A 15,815-nucleotide genomic window follows, 5' to 3' on the forward strand; every position below is an offset into this window, starting at 1 on the left:
TGATAAGAGGAGACTATATGATGAAAAGGCGACAGAGACAGAAATTAAATTAAGTAAAAATGACGGTCAGAGCACAATAGCAGCGTATCAGGCCATAAAGGAATTAACTGGGACTGAAAAGAGAAGGAAGGAAATACCTGTACGATATATAAATGGTAATTTGATGACTAAAGATTTGGATATAAAAGGAAGGTGGAAAGAGCACTTTGAATCTGTTCTAAATAGACCAATCCCAGCTGAAGAGGACATTTTGCCAGCCGAGAGAGACTTGCAGATAGAAACAGGGGATATAACTTTGGAAGAGGTAGCAAAATCTATTAAGGACTTAAAGAATTTTAAGGTCTCAGGAGAGGATGGAATATTCCCTGAAATCCTTAAGGTGGAAAATGACGAGTTGATGAATGCGCTTTTGATACTTTTTAATGTGGCTTGGGATAATGGTGGAATTCCAGGAGAGTGGAAAAATGGAGTGATTATAAAAATACCAAAAAAGGGAGATTTAAGTGTGTGTGGCAATTGGAGGGGGATAACTTTGACACCTGTAGTTGCAAAAGTCTTTTCTAAAATCTTGTTGAATAGAATAGAGCCAGTAATTGATAAAATTTTAAGAGAAGAAAAAGCGGGATTTAGAAAGGGTCGAGGTTGTAATGATCAGATTTTTATTGTAAGGCATCTAATGCAACAAGTTAATGAGATGAAAATGCCACTTGGTATGTGTTTTGTGGATTTTGAAAAGGCGTTTGATAGTGTTTCACATGGAGCTATGTTGAAAATTATGAGATTCTATGGTATACCAGAAAAGTTTGTAAATATTATTAGAAGCCTGAATGAAGGTACTTTTTGTAAAAATAATGGTGGGTGGTTCTTTGAGTGATCCATTTCAAGTTAGGTCAGGAGTGATTCAGGGAGGAGTTCTTTCGCCATTGTTGTTTGTTCTGGTTATGGATTATGTTATGAAAACGGTTGTAAGGAGAACAGGTGCAGGAATTAACTGGAAAGAAAATAAGAAGCTGATGGATTTGGACTATGCTGATGATATTGTACTGATTTGCGGAAGTATTTACGAGATGCAGAGGGTGCTTGATTGTCTGGTGGAGGAAGGAGAAAAAGTGGGATTGGTAATAAATTGTGGAAAGACTGAAATTATTAATGTGAACGTGGAGAACCAAATCGATTGTGTAATTGGGAATAATGTGGTGAAGAATGTAGAAAACTTTAAATATCTGGGAACGATTGCATCATCTAATGGATCATTAAACAATGAAACTGAGGAGAGGATTAGACAGGCTTGGAGAGCTGTTGGAATGTTGAAATCTGTTTGGAATAATAATATGGTTTCGGTACATACTAAAACGAAAATTTACAAGTCCATGGTTAGACCAATTTAAATTTACGGGCATGAGTCATGGTACAGTACAATTGCAACAGATCAGAAAGTATTAGGATTTGAGAAAATACTGAGAAGGATTCTTGGGGTAAAGTGGCAAGACAGAGTTACAAATGCAAGAGTAAGGGATATTACGAGAGTGGAACCAGTTAATGAATATGTGAGACTGTCTCGCTGGAAGTGGCTGGGGCACATATACTGAAAAGAAGGTAGTTTAATACAGGATGTGCCAGAGTGGATTGCTAGAGGAAGAAGAGGTAGAGGTAGGCCGAGGGAAACCTGGTCGAGGACAATGAAAAAAGATGCAGGAGAGGAGTGTTGGTGGGACCTGAAGGAGATGGCAAGAGACAAATATTGGTGGAGAGAGTTCATTGAGGCCCTATGCATCCCGTGGGGTGCCACAGGAAATGATATATATATATATATATATATATATATATCATCAGCCGTTAAGTGTCCACTGCATATATGCTGGAAGTGGCTGGGGCACATATACTGAAAAGAAGGTAGTTTAATACAGGATGTGCCAGAGTGGATTGCTAGAGGAAGAAGAGGTAGAGGTAGGCCGAGGGAAACCTGGTCGAGGACAATGAAAAAAGATGCAGGAGAGGAGTGTTGGTGGGACCTGAAGGAGATGGCAAGAGACAAATATTGGTAGAGAGAGTTCATTGAGGCCCTATGCATCCCGTGGGGTGCCACAGGAAATGATATATATATATATATATATATATATATATATATATCATCAGCCGTTAAGTGTCCACTGCATATATATATATATATATATATATATATATATATCATCAACCGTTAAGTGTCCACTGCATATATATATATATATATATATGCCTCTGTGGTACAGTGGTAGAGTGTGCATTTCGTACACGGGTGAACAAGGGTTCGCGTCCCTCCAGGGTAATAAACTTTGGGAGTGTTCACCCGGCCACGTACTGCATTGGCAGACACAAGGGATGCTGTGGTTGAACCAGTGTCGCTTACTATAAAGTATGCTTGCACCCAGTCGGCTTGCGCGGGCCGATTACACTTGGTTCACAGACTACACACACATCCAAAGCCACTACAACACTACAGTTACACTTACAAGCACTTCTCACCCTATATACAATCTCTACTAGACAGCCTAAGCCACTTGGTAGAGAGACACTGGCTGTATCGTCCCGACTTCAGTCGGGATAGGCCGGTCCTGCAGTGGATACTCAAAACGGCTGCTGCTGCTGCTGATATATGTATATATATATATATATATATATATATACAAACAAAATCCCGCGCAGTATCATCTCAAATGATTTTGTTACAATGATGCACGGTATTGCGTCTACGTAAAAATATACCTGAATTCTAGCAGACAGGAAAAGTGGATACGAAGTAAGCTTACTTAAATTTACTAGTCTGTGTTACAATGGGTGGCAGATTGTGTAGGATATGGCACAAGTTAGCATTCTCTAGAAATCATAATATATCTAGCTAAACGTCCTGAAGCAACTTATAACTACAGACCTAGCTACTGGTATATTATCCCCTTATTTGATAAGCGCAAGAGCCGTTTCTCTGGTCTAACTAACTCGCCCAGTACTGAAAGCGTTCAAACCAGAAAAAAAAAAAATGCTTAATTAATGAAATGGTATTAGGCGTCAGACAAATTGGAATCCTATATTTTAGCATTATTTCGTCTATATAATAATCTTAAAGACATAAACCAATAATTTGAGAATGGTATCTTGCTAAACCAAGTTCAAGTAACCGCAAAATTTGTTTCAGGTCGTGAGGACTTGGCAAGGTGTAAGAACAATGAAAATACCACAAAGGAACAGAGAGAAAAAAAAAAAGTCCCTTTAGAAAATTAAAGCACAGATCACACTATAATTACACAAAAGCTTTCCCTCCGTGTCTAACACGGCTGCTAGTTGACGCCTCTGTTCAAGGAAAGTCAGAAGTTCACAACTTGACGACTCTGTCACATATCTTTGTTAATATGTCCATTCTAACCAAGTCATACTAACATCAGTTTAAGTGTTAACGCAACTTAAACTAAAGCAGGCTACGATAATGCGTATAGAATAAGAAGGGTTAGTGAAAGGAAGTCATTGTTGATAACCACTTAACCCTTCAATCCAGTGACAATTATTATTTTATCGTTGCTACCACTTGACGATATGATTGATCTCGGGACACGTTTAGCAATGAAAATAAATCATAGGCATTATCACGATAAATTTCAAAGTCGTAAACAACTAAACTCCATCAGCAGGCTAAGATTCTACGATTAGGAATGATCAAATAAATGCTGATCATTTTCATTTGGTAATTCTGTATACTGACCACAGGATAATGATTGCCTTCTATGAGTAAGGTAGGATCTGATTTCCCTCTGCTTCTGGATCCGTTTATGAGCAATTGGGTTATATACATCATACTTAAGAAACACAAGATTATAAGCACGAATCAGGGAACAGTCCAAACGTGTGTTACTTTTTATACCACCAGCTACATTTACAACTTCTTCCAAATTTGGGCTTAAAGACTAAAATTATGTTAACCCTGTCGGCAGGATAATGTCTTTTGCATCATAGCCAAGCTGCCACCAGTCAATACAGCGCAGCTTCGAAGAGTACAGTTACAGATATTCTAGCACCACGTTACCAAAACAGACACCAGACATGTGGATAAAGCAAGAAAACTGATCGCCAACGACAACAAGCTTTCGAAAATGAGGTACAATTGGCAATTCTCATAATAATTTGCAATTTTTTTACTTCCTTTCCCCCCTGTGACGCTGGAGTGGAGTCGAACAATTGGCCTTTCATCATAATTCGCGCAGTGGGCAGTAACGAGGAGCGGACATGGATTAATTACTGAAATGTGCAGAACTCAATGTACACGGCGTAATGAGATGGATGGCGGGGGAAGGTAATGTGGGTGAGTGGTGGTGTGGCTGTGTCACTGTCAGCTGGAGGGGGGTGGGGGATATGACTCGATGCTGAATGGGATGAAAATGAGAATAAGAGGAATATATACGAATAAATCGATGGAAAAGTGAAAACTAATGGGGAATAAATGAATAGGAGGACACTTAAATGGAAGCGAAAACGTGAAGAAGACGGAGAAGTCAGTTTTTTTTTTTTTTTTTTTATGCGAGGAAGAAGGAATCAAAGGCCCATGACCTTGACCTTTGACAGAGTGCTGTGAAACACTAATTACTACGTTCTATTCTATAACCGTTAACTCTCCCACCAGCTTTGGTTAAGATCAGATCAGAACTGTTTCGGTTGATTTTGGCCAGTTCCAGAGCTCACCTGTTGCATAAATGAAAGACTGTGACTTTAACCTTGCAATTAGAGAGTTGGACAGAAAATGGAATTGTTTTATTGCTTATTTCAGACCTGAGCTACGCGCATTCATAGAGGTGGAGGAATGCAAGCAGACAGTTCAGAGGAGCAGTGACCATTAAAGTAGCGATAGAAAATGCTAAAGATGTTACAACTTGTTCTCAAGAAACAGTACCGGTTGAAGGAGTCAGTGTGGGAGGAGAGTTAATGCCGTCTACCCAGTTGACTCCACCCTATTAGATCAAAACTGTTGTGGGGAGCCTCCCCATACACACGGGTCGAACTTTGGCGGATAAAACCCCTGTATAGAGACAACAATTGTGCATTTGATTGTTCTTAAAACTGAACCCCTTCAGTCGGCTTAGCACACCCAATCTTTTGAAGCAGATTGGTTACAATCAGAACCCTGGCGATATGATCTTTCCAAGATAAGTCTTTCTTTTTTTAAGTGTCCGACTCTAAGCATAGGCTTCACAGCCTGCTCACAAGGTCCAATAGTCCTCCTGCATACCATAAATCTCCACTTGTCACCAAACCTTACTCTGTGACCTTGGCCTTTGACCTTTCACTGGGACCTTAGTCTTTAAATGATTGTTCTCAAAATCCAATCCTTTAATGCTTTATTTAAACCCCTATTCTTCAGAGATACGAGCCAAGTCAGAATTAAAACTGTTTTAGTTGACCATGCCAAGTTTCTTGAAGTAACTGTTGAGATGGGCGTTGCGGGAACAACAATAAGGTGGAGTCACTCTCAGCGTATGAGTGGATAGGGTTTGATCAAAACCGAGATCATTGATGAATAAAAGGAACCACAGTTGGTGAACTTTGACAGTTCTCCCGTGATCGGAACACCACTGTTGATAGATCTAGGAGAAAACGAATAACCTCACGCTGGCCCCATAGAAACGACCAGAAAGGAAGCTAGCGATGAAGGCTACAGATAGAAGGATAGAATACCGTAGGAGTTGCAGTTACTAGGCCAAATTAAAGACCTATGCCCAGACTCGATCCTTGAAAACCTTTGATCTATTGCTCCAAGTGCAATGGCATAGGTTTTCGCCTTATTTTGTTCCCGAAAGGAGGATGACCAGGAGTCTGAAAGGTAGGTGAGAAGATCGCCAGTGGAGCGTTCCCAGACAGGCAGACTCTCATACTGACGATCGGAAAGAAGGTTGTGATAGGAAAGATGCCTCTAAAATTTTCTCTCTATCACACACACACACACACACTTTTGACACATACAGGACGTTACACAGCAATTGGACGATAGTTGGAGGGTTGGGAGTGGTCACCCTTTGCTTTCGTCAGCGCTGGTGTAATAAATGGGATGCAAACTTCCAGCAAGGAAGGCAGAAGGTAGAAGTTGACATAAATGAAAGGCGAAAGAGTTAAAATCCTTTGTCCATTAACTGATCTCGGGGCCGAATATGTAATTTTGCCCTGTGACCTTGACCTTTGACAGAGTGCTGTGAAACACTAATTACTACGTTCTATTCTATAACCGTTAACTCTCCCACCAACTTTGGTTAAGATCAGATCAGAACTGTTTCGGTTGACTGTGGCCAGTTATCTTGACCTTTGACCTTTCTCTGTGACTTTGACCTTCAACTGACTGTACTCAAAATGGAATTGTTTTATTCTTATTTCAACCTGAGCCCATTCACAAAGTTTAGTCTACATCTGTTAAAAACTGTTCAAGTTGATAATGCTATGTTACAACTTGTTCTCAAAAACAGTACCGGTAGGTCAGTGTGGGTGAATCACATGCCGTCTACCCAGTTTCATTGGAATTTGTCAACATTTGGCTACTTATTTTTTCCATACACAGGAGGAAGAGACTTTGGCCTTTACTTGGGATGAACAAAAAAAAATCGAAAGTGAAATGAGTAAATGGGTGGAAGAGAACTTAACTTAAAGTTAATTCAAAATTCAAAGGTATAAGAAATGGACGGCAGGGGAAACTACGAAGAGCGATTGGCGGAGTGCTGCTGTCACCGCTGGCTCGGAGTAGGAGGGGCCGTCACAAGCTTAGAAATAGAGGGAAAAGATTTGTGTAAATGGGACAGAAGTGGGAACAAACACAAACAAATAGTAAACGGAGGGAAGAGGTTAATTAGAAGAGGTAAAAGGTGGGGAAAAGTAACCGGAGTGAGTGGTGGATTTATAGCGTTATTGTCATGGAGGGTGGGGGTGATTGGGAGACAGGGCAAGAAAGTGAACAATAAAACAAAACTATAAGATAAAATAAAATGTGAATAAATAGGATATGAGTGGAATCAGCGGAAAATCTTAAATAAATAGTACGAAAGACACATGAGAAGGAAAACTGTAGAATAAATGGGAGAAAAATGAATAACAGAGGAGGAAAAAAACTAACTGACCAAAATGTGAAGAGAGAGAGAGAGAGAGAGAGAGAGAGAGAGAGAGAGAGAGAGAGAGTATTAAGGGGGGAAGGGGAACAGGAAACAAGTGGAGCGGAAAAATCATGACTGAAATCTTCAGGGTCTAGTACTCATTATGAGCTAAAAAAATAAAAAAAATCGTATATTATTTAGCTTTATTAAAATACCTGAGTTGTCAATCGTGACAGTTTATGGACAGGAAGCTATCATAAGCGGTAGAGATTTGCGTACCTGAATGCAAACTAAACATGAGCGTAAAAGATGTGAGTACTGGAAACAAAATATGGCAGATGCCTACTAAACTAACATTTCACTAATTGCCTTATATATCGGTATCTATCTGTCTATCTATCTATCTATCTGTCTATCTATCTATCTATCTATCTATCTATCTATATACCGTATACTGTACTTAAATGGTAAATAATTTATACCTGAAGAAGGGTAGTACGCAGTGACAAGTGAATAATTTAGCTTGGGTGTGGGGCACAGGAAAGCTTTAATTCTTTATTGTCAGAAGTTAACACTATCACTACTATTCGCTCACATTACCAAACCATCAACATCCTTTTCATTAACATAGCACCACAGAGAATCACACCTCTACTTCGCATCACCACTGCACCAGAACACCGCAAAACCACGACTATCACACTGCCACAGCGGCATGCCACCGACACTCTTTTCCAGTACCACACCACCAACACCTTCTTCCACTAACGTAACACTGCAGCATCACACCACTACTCCCACACTACAAACACCCTGTTCGGCAAATAGTGCACCACAGTACCGCATCATCACACTACCACCACAACAACAGTCTCTTCCACTAACACTGCACTACAATGTCACGGACCCTCATCCTCAAACAGTCCGGCCACAACTCCATCACACAACCATAAGCCTATGCAGCCACCACCCTCTTCATTACAGCTTCCCTCCACCACTACCATAGTCCCTTCCCATCACCATTCTCTCACTCCACCACAACTCTCAACCACCACCACCACAACCATATCAAATCATCCACACATTCCACCATACCTCCCTTCTGTCAACCCCTCAACCTCATCCAGTCACCACTCTCCCCACCAGAACCCCTCTCCACGAACACCACAACCATTTCCCATTTCCATCTCTTCACTTCACCACAACCCCAGGCAACTCCAGTGGCGGTCGTGTGGTCCAATCAAAGGAAGGCTGGGTTGGGCCTTTATAACGAAGCAAAATAGCAGAGTAGCAGCCCTTGCCACCTGCTCCTCCTCCCTCACACGTTGCCAGAGCCCACCACCACACACCCGCCCCTGCCTCCATATCCCACGGCAGAGCTGAATTATTTCCCCCTCTATTTCGGTGAGCAGAAGTTAATATGAGGGACTTCGTGAAACTTGGTATTGCTGGAGGGGAATAAGTTGAGACGATGGGAAGTTAAGCACGAGGTGTTTAAGGCAGTGAATTGGTAGAGGTGGCTGTGGCTGTGCCGTGGCCAGCCGAGGGACCAAATTACTTTATTAGATTAGCGAAAAAAAAAAAAAAAAAACTGTGCGTGGGGAAGGACTGAGGGAGGCTGTTATGTTTCCAGTCTTCATGAAGATGATGAACGCAAAATATCACCATGCATGCAGCACCTCATCGTGTAACCCAAATCGCATTCAATTATGCTAAGCCTATCCAATCATATCCGAGTTATAATAAAGCAAAATTACTGTTATAATCATATTTAACCCTATTTCTACTGTTTTAACTGGTCTTAGTAGGATCCAGAGGCAGAACAGAAGGAGAAAAAAATATGATAAAATGCATGAGAAATTATCGGCTCCTCTTCAGAAGAGAGTTTCAAAGACTAGAATTATGAGTGGACGGAGACGCGGCTCGTCACTAAATGGTAACATCCAGTCCCATATTGTCCCCTTTGGACCGTAGGGACCCAAGACTAGGTTACCGTAGTCCAGAGTATTTTAAATGTGGGAGACCGACCTACGCCCCTGGTAGCGTTTTACGTGACAGAAAAACCTTCGGTCGCCTCTGGAACTAGAATCGTAGGCCCCAGCGCTTTCCGACCTGAGAGCTCCACCACCAGACCACCAATTATAAATCAGCCATAATCCAGTACCACACTAACACAAACCATAGCAGAGCTATTCCTAGTATATTTAAACATATTATCAGTTATCCTAATCATATACCTCTAAACTACTCTTCCTTAGTTGAATCTGTTCTTAGTCTGACTAAACGAAACGCCAAGAACTCGGGACCCAAGCGGCTGACGCAAAGCATCGCTCGGTATTCCTTTGCCAAGCCTTGTGTATAGACTTGCCATACAACCTCCACGACAGGGTTCATTGTGGGTTTAAATGAGCCTAAAGATACACTAAGTCAACCTCATATGACCCTAACCTTTTACCCCTTGACCTTGCTGACCTAATCAGTTCATCGTTCCTTCATGCATTATCACCGACAAAAGTTTGGTCGGAATTCGTTGAGGGGTTTAGGAGATATCGAGCCCACACCCATATGACCTTGACCTTTGACCCCTTGACTTTGTTAAGTTCATCAGTTCATCGTCCCTTCAAGCTGTATCACTGACAACAGATTGCTCGAAATCCGTCAAGGGGTTCGGGAGGTATGGCGCCCACAATGATAGACTAAGTTGACTCCATACTTATGACCTTGTCCTTTGACTCCTTGACCTAACTGACTTAATCAGTTTATCATCTCCTCATACTGCATCAATGACAAATGACTGGTGAAAACCGGCCGATGGGGTCATGTGATATCGCGTCCATAATAGTGTTACGGACGCAGGGGCCCACGCTCACACGCACGCATGGACGGACAGACCAGTCGCTTAATGTCTCCTCCACCATTCATGTGCGGAGGCATAAAAATATGGGTAATATGAAAACGTTAGGTAATAACCTAAGGTAATAATATGGTCACATATTCAACTGTCTGGCCATGGTTAGTAACTATTCGAACTACAACATTCTACAAAGTTGCGATCCTCGTGCTGTAGATAAGGTAGCCTAATATACTCTGACAGAAGCAGTAAAATCTTGATATACAGGGACGTGAAAGAGTTGACAGCCCAGGGATGTCTTTTTCTTTTCTATTTTATTCTTACAATCTTCTGACGATTTTCTTTAGTCAGAATAGGTTAATCGAACAGAAGGGGTTAAATGTAACAGCAAAAAATCCCATTAGTACGTCAGGCTCTTACTATGATGAATGAAATCGTTTCCTGGCAGCAATATTAAATCATCTGGATTTAAGGGGCAGACAACTTCATTTCCTATTGGACACTAGGGACTTCCCTTAGATGAATAAAATAAAGTTTGTGACAGGCTTTACCACCTTTTCTCCGGACAAATCCTTACGACACATGGTATGAAGGAGTAAAAACAGTGTACTGTAGTATAGCCTTCTCTGTCACACTTCCTTCTATCTGACTTGACGATAATTTCCCGAGAGGAGAGATATTTTAACCATTTCACTATGATGACATTTTTATTCTGTTCTGTTCTTGCTACCTCCAGGCAGTATAGAGAAAATTTTCTAACTGAATGAGTTAGATGCAGACTTAAATCCTTTATTAAGAGTGTTCGCGTCAGATGATTAAAATCACCTAACAGAACAGAGAATTCAGTGAAGAAAGACGTCACTGAAATGAAGGGGGTTGCTAGCTGTGACATATTTCTGCGGGTTCATCTCTTCCCCTACGTAGCAGAGATTATGAATGTGGTAATATTTACTGATTTTATTATTATTTTCTTTTGCTCGAGTTCGGGAAGCGAGAACAGGTATTGTGCTTTATTTTCGCATGTGTGTGTGTGTGTGTGTGTGTGTGTGTGTGTGTGTGTGTGTGTGTGTGTGTGTGTGTGTGTGTGTGTGTGTGTGTGAATAAAATAACTCAGTTTTTATTCAATATCCACCGAACTAAGTGGAAGTGTTGAGGGCTAGCCAAGGAATGAGCATTGGCTTTGAGAACAGTAGGTCAAAGGACAAGGTAAAAGGGAAAGATCAGCTTAAGATTTTCATCCTATTTGGACCAAACTTCACTGAAAGGCTGATAAAAGAACAGGAATAAAGAGATTTGATCTTGAGAACAAGCAATTACATCTCAAGGTCCAGGGAAGATGTAACAAAGTTTTAACATGATTCGAAAGAATAATGGTGGAAGGTTTAAGGGTTAGGCAAGAACTAAGAGATTCAATTATGAGAACAATCAGTCAAAGGCCAACGTCACAGGGCGAGGTCAAAGTTTCATCTTTGTGCCTGTGCGTGTGAACCAAGTATCTCAAGCAGCTGTTATTCTGTTTTAAGCGAAGTTGAAGAACGAATTCAGGGCCAGCCAAACAATACGTGAAGGGTTTTGGTTACGGATATAGAACAAAATTTGACTTAAGAAAGGCAACTTTAAGAGTTTTTGTCATATTTTGGCCAAAATGTTGAAGGAAAATTAAGGTTAGGCTACATCAGGAACGAAGATCTTCGATTTTGAAAGCAATCAGCAGAAGATCAAGGTCACAGGGCGAGGTCAGAGTTCGACCCCTGTGTCTGTGCGTGCAGAATAACTAAAACAGTTTTGATATGAGTTGAACCAAGTTTGGTGAAAGTGTTTACTATCAGTCATGAGCGTGGCCAATTGTTTTCGTGAATAGGTCAAAGGTCAGGCTCATATGATAAGGTCGGCTTAAACAGTTTTCATCCGATTTAGTCCAAAGTTTGTGGAATGGTTAAGGATATCGCAAGGATAATGGAGTTTGACTTTAAGAAAAATCATCAGTCAAATGTCAGTCTCAGGGAAATGTTAAAGGTCAAGATCACAGGGCAAGGCCAATTTCAACAGCGTTGATCCAATTTGGACCAAACTTGGTGAAAAAGTTAAGAGTCAAGTGTGATATTATTCGGTTTAAAGAACAATCATTAGAAGGTTAGACTCATAGGAAAAAGTAAAATTCGAAGCCATTAACCACCTGGTGGGCAAGGGTAATGAACGCTTTGAGTGCTTTTTTTTCTTCACTGTAATTTTCATGTATTGCAGTGTTGGCACATAACTGATAATACCCGTTCTCTGAAGTTCACCAGTTCTACCACACTTCTTCACAACTCACCACTTCAGCGCTAATACTCCTCGTCCATGCTGAGTATATGATCGGACTCTAACAGTCAGGACTATTGCTGTGTTATGAGCGGGAGAGTTTTATTAAATGTCGCTGGGTCCTATGGAAGATTGGTAAAGTTAGTTTCAACGAAACTCTATCTATCTATCTATCTATTGCCAGACGCCTCAATCCCGTTTGGGGTGGCCACAAACAAATCGCCTCCAAGTCGCCCTGTCCCCCGCCATTTCACTCCCCTGCTCCCAACTCACACCCCCCTCTCTCATATACCTCTCCACCCCATCTCTCCATCTCATCCTCGGCCTCCCCCTCCCTCTTTCCCCCTCCACCTCACTCACATACACTCTCTTCGTCAGTCTTTCACCCTCCAGTGTCTCCACATGGCCAAACCACCTCAGTGTGTTCCTCATAACGCTTCCTATCACATCCACATCAACACCACAACGCTCCTTTATATCCTCATTCGTCAGCCTGTCTCTCCATGTGACTCCACAGGCTCCTCTTAAATAACTCATTTCCACGGCTCTCACTCTTGACTTGTGTCCTTCCAACAACGTCCAAGCTTCACTTCCGTACGTTAGAGTTGGTATCACAATACTGTCATGTAGTAACTTTTTCACTTCCATGCTCACTTCCCTGTTTCTTATCACTGCTTTCAAAGAACCAGCAACCTTTCTTCCCTGCTGTACCCTTTCAAGCACTTCACCCTCCAAACCTCCATCCTTACTCATCACACTACCCAAGTACTTAAACGTACTCACATTTTCCACTTCCTCACCATCCAACCTCGTTGTACATTCACTGACTTCACCTCTCTCAAAGACCATCACTTTACTCTTCCCTACATTCACCTTTAGATTCCGTTTCTTACACACTCTCTCAAACTCATCCACCAAGCCTTGCAGCTCCCCTTCGTCTTCACTCAACAACACGGTATCATCTGCAAACAACAGTACAGGGAGTTTCCAAACACTATCCTCTCTCACCAGGGCCACTCCAACATCCACTACCCTACCTTGTACCTCTTTTATTACCCCATCCATGTACAGATTGAACAGCCATGGAGACATGACACATCCCTGTTTCAGCCCAACTTTCAAAGAGAAAAATTCACTTAGTTCACCATCCACACGCACTGCAGCCTTCGCACCATCGTACATACTCTTCACAGCATTCAACAACTTCCCATCTATTCCATATATTCTTAATACTTTCCACAATCCTTGTCTATCCACCCTGTCATATGCTTTCTCCAAATCCATGAAAGCCGCATACAACTTCTTTCCCTTCTCTAGAAACTTTTCCACTAAAGATCTGAGAATGAATATCTGATCTACACAACCTCTTCCCTTCCTAAAGCCTCCCTGTTCTTCTCCAACTAATTTCTCTGTTCTTTCTCTAACTCTGTCAATAAGTATCCTACCATATACTTTTCCTATTATACTAAGAAGACAAATGCCCCTATTATTACCACACACTTCTTTTTCCCCTTTTCCTTTGTACAAGGGAATAATTATACCTGACTTCCAATCCTCCGGGACTCTACCTTCCTCCCAGGCCAATCTGCACATCTTCCACATCCATTCTACTACTATCTCTCCCCCATGCTTCAGCATTTCACCACACACTCCATCAATTCCTGGGGCTTTCCCTGATTTAACTTTCTTCATTGCTTCCACAACTTCTATCCTACTGATTTCTTCCTGTCTTCTCACCTCCCTCCTTCTTCCAGCCATTCCCCAGCCACTTATACTCGCATTACTTCCATCCTCCACGTTCAACAATTCCTTAAAGTGTTCTCTCCAACGAAACTCAAATAAGCCAATTGTTCCTTGTCCCATCTTGAACTCAAACTTGCAACCTTTCTATCAGTAGACTACTTCTTCAACTGCTTGTCCACCACCTCCCTCAAATTCCCCCGATACAGTTGGACAGACATACTAAAAGCAGGCATGGATGCTGATCTGGAAAATACAAGTGTCACTCAAGTATTGGTTTGTACCACATGCCTCACTTGGGTCTGCTGCCTGCCCTCTCATTATAGTCCCGGAAAAAATAACCAGCAGGTTTTTGTGCTGGTTAATATCCAAATAAGAACGATTTTCAAGAAGTTATAGCAAAAAAGAAAGTCACGGGTCAGGTCAGATAGCATCACATTTTCATGTCTAAACTTTAATAGGCGATCTTTAACTGTTTTAGTTCATCCACTTGTTAATCTTTTTTTTTTTAAGTAGTGCTTTAGTTAGAACGGACTATTCTCTCTCTCTCTCTCTCTCTCTCTCTCTCTCTCTCTCTCTCTCATTCATTTATTCAATCTTATTCTCACTCACTTAATCACCTCCCCTCTCACACATACCCTCATGCACTCCTTTTCTCTCAATATCTTACTGTCTCTGTATTAACCTCTTACACACTCCCACACTTCATAGCTCGCACTCGATATCACAATCATAGATTTCCACCAACAAACACTCATTAACACTAAAGTACTCACTCACAGTCATTCCCTGAAGCACGAAGACTTAAATTCACTTTCACTGGCACATCACACAGTTTCTCAGACTTACTCTTTCACGGTCACTCGCTCATAGATTGGTACCCGGTAAGTCACTGTCATTCAAGCTCTCACACTCTCAGTGACTTTCACTCCCATTTATCCTCGTATTTTCACTCATTTCTCCTCTTACTTTCACACTCACTGCTATTCTAACTCTCCCGGCCGTATTATTAAAAATAAGTGCGAAAAGGTGAAGGCAAGCCCTAATTTGTGAGAGTAAGATTTAAAACACCTTGGAGGACATTAAATAATTATGCTGCATCTTATTTTGCACAACACAGTCAGCAGTAATATAGATGGCGTAGACTTGTATGTTTAATTTTTCAATAGTTAACACAAAAAATTGGGACTGCGTTTCCCTTACCGATGTCATGTTTACCGTACATTAGTCTTTCACACACAATCACTCTCACACCTTCACTCACTCAAGCTCTTTTCTCCAACTTTCTTACATAATTTCACTCCTTCATGTATGCTCTGTCACTCCCTACTTCTATTCACACTCACGTAAAACCTAATTCATGAATTATCAAAGAATCCTTACAGATTGTATATAAGAATAGAGAAGTGGAAGCTCAGCTAGAAGTTGGTATCAGTGTTAGCAGACACTTCATACAGATAAAACCGACATGACCACTGGCCTTGATAAGCAAAATCCTTCATAACTCCTAAACACATAGGTTTTCAGTCTTAGTAGCCATCTAGCTCTGTTCTTCGAACGTTGCAGTCCACACACACACCACAAAGCCAGCCAGGAGAAAGGACGTGTGTGCTGGGCAATCCCCAGGTCCTGTCCTCCCCCCTTACTATTTTTTAACCAGCCCATACCCCACTGACCGGGCTAATATATGGCCCGGCCTGCACTATATGTGTAGGAAATCTATAAACAACAACAACAACAACAACAACGTTGCAGCATCCAAAGTCACCTTCACCGTAGTCACCTCCAGAGAGAGAGAGAGAGAGAGACGATTTTTCTTCTTCATTCTTTAA

The sequence above is a fragment of the Coenobita brevimanus genome, chromosome 26 (assembly GCF_032717465.1).
Source record: "Coenobita brevimanus isolate Jiangsu-jjx chromosome 26, ASM3271746v2, whole genome shotgun sequence".
Taxonomy (NCBI): Eukaryota; Metazoa; Arthropoda; class Malacostraca; order Decapoda; family Coenobitidae; genus Coenobita; species Coenobita brevimanus.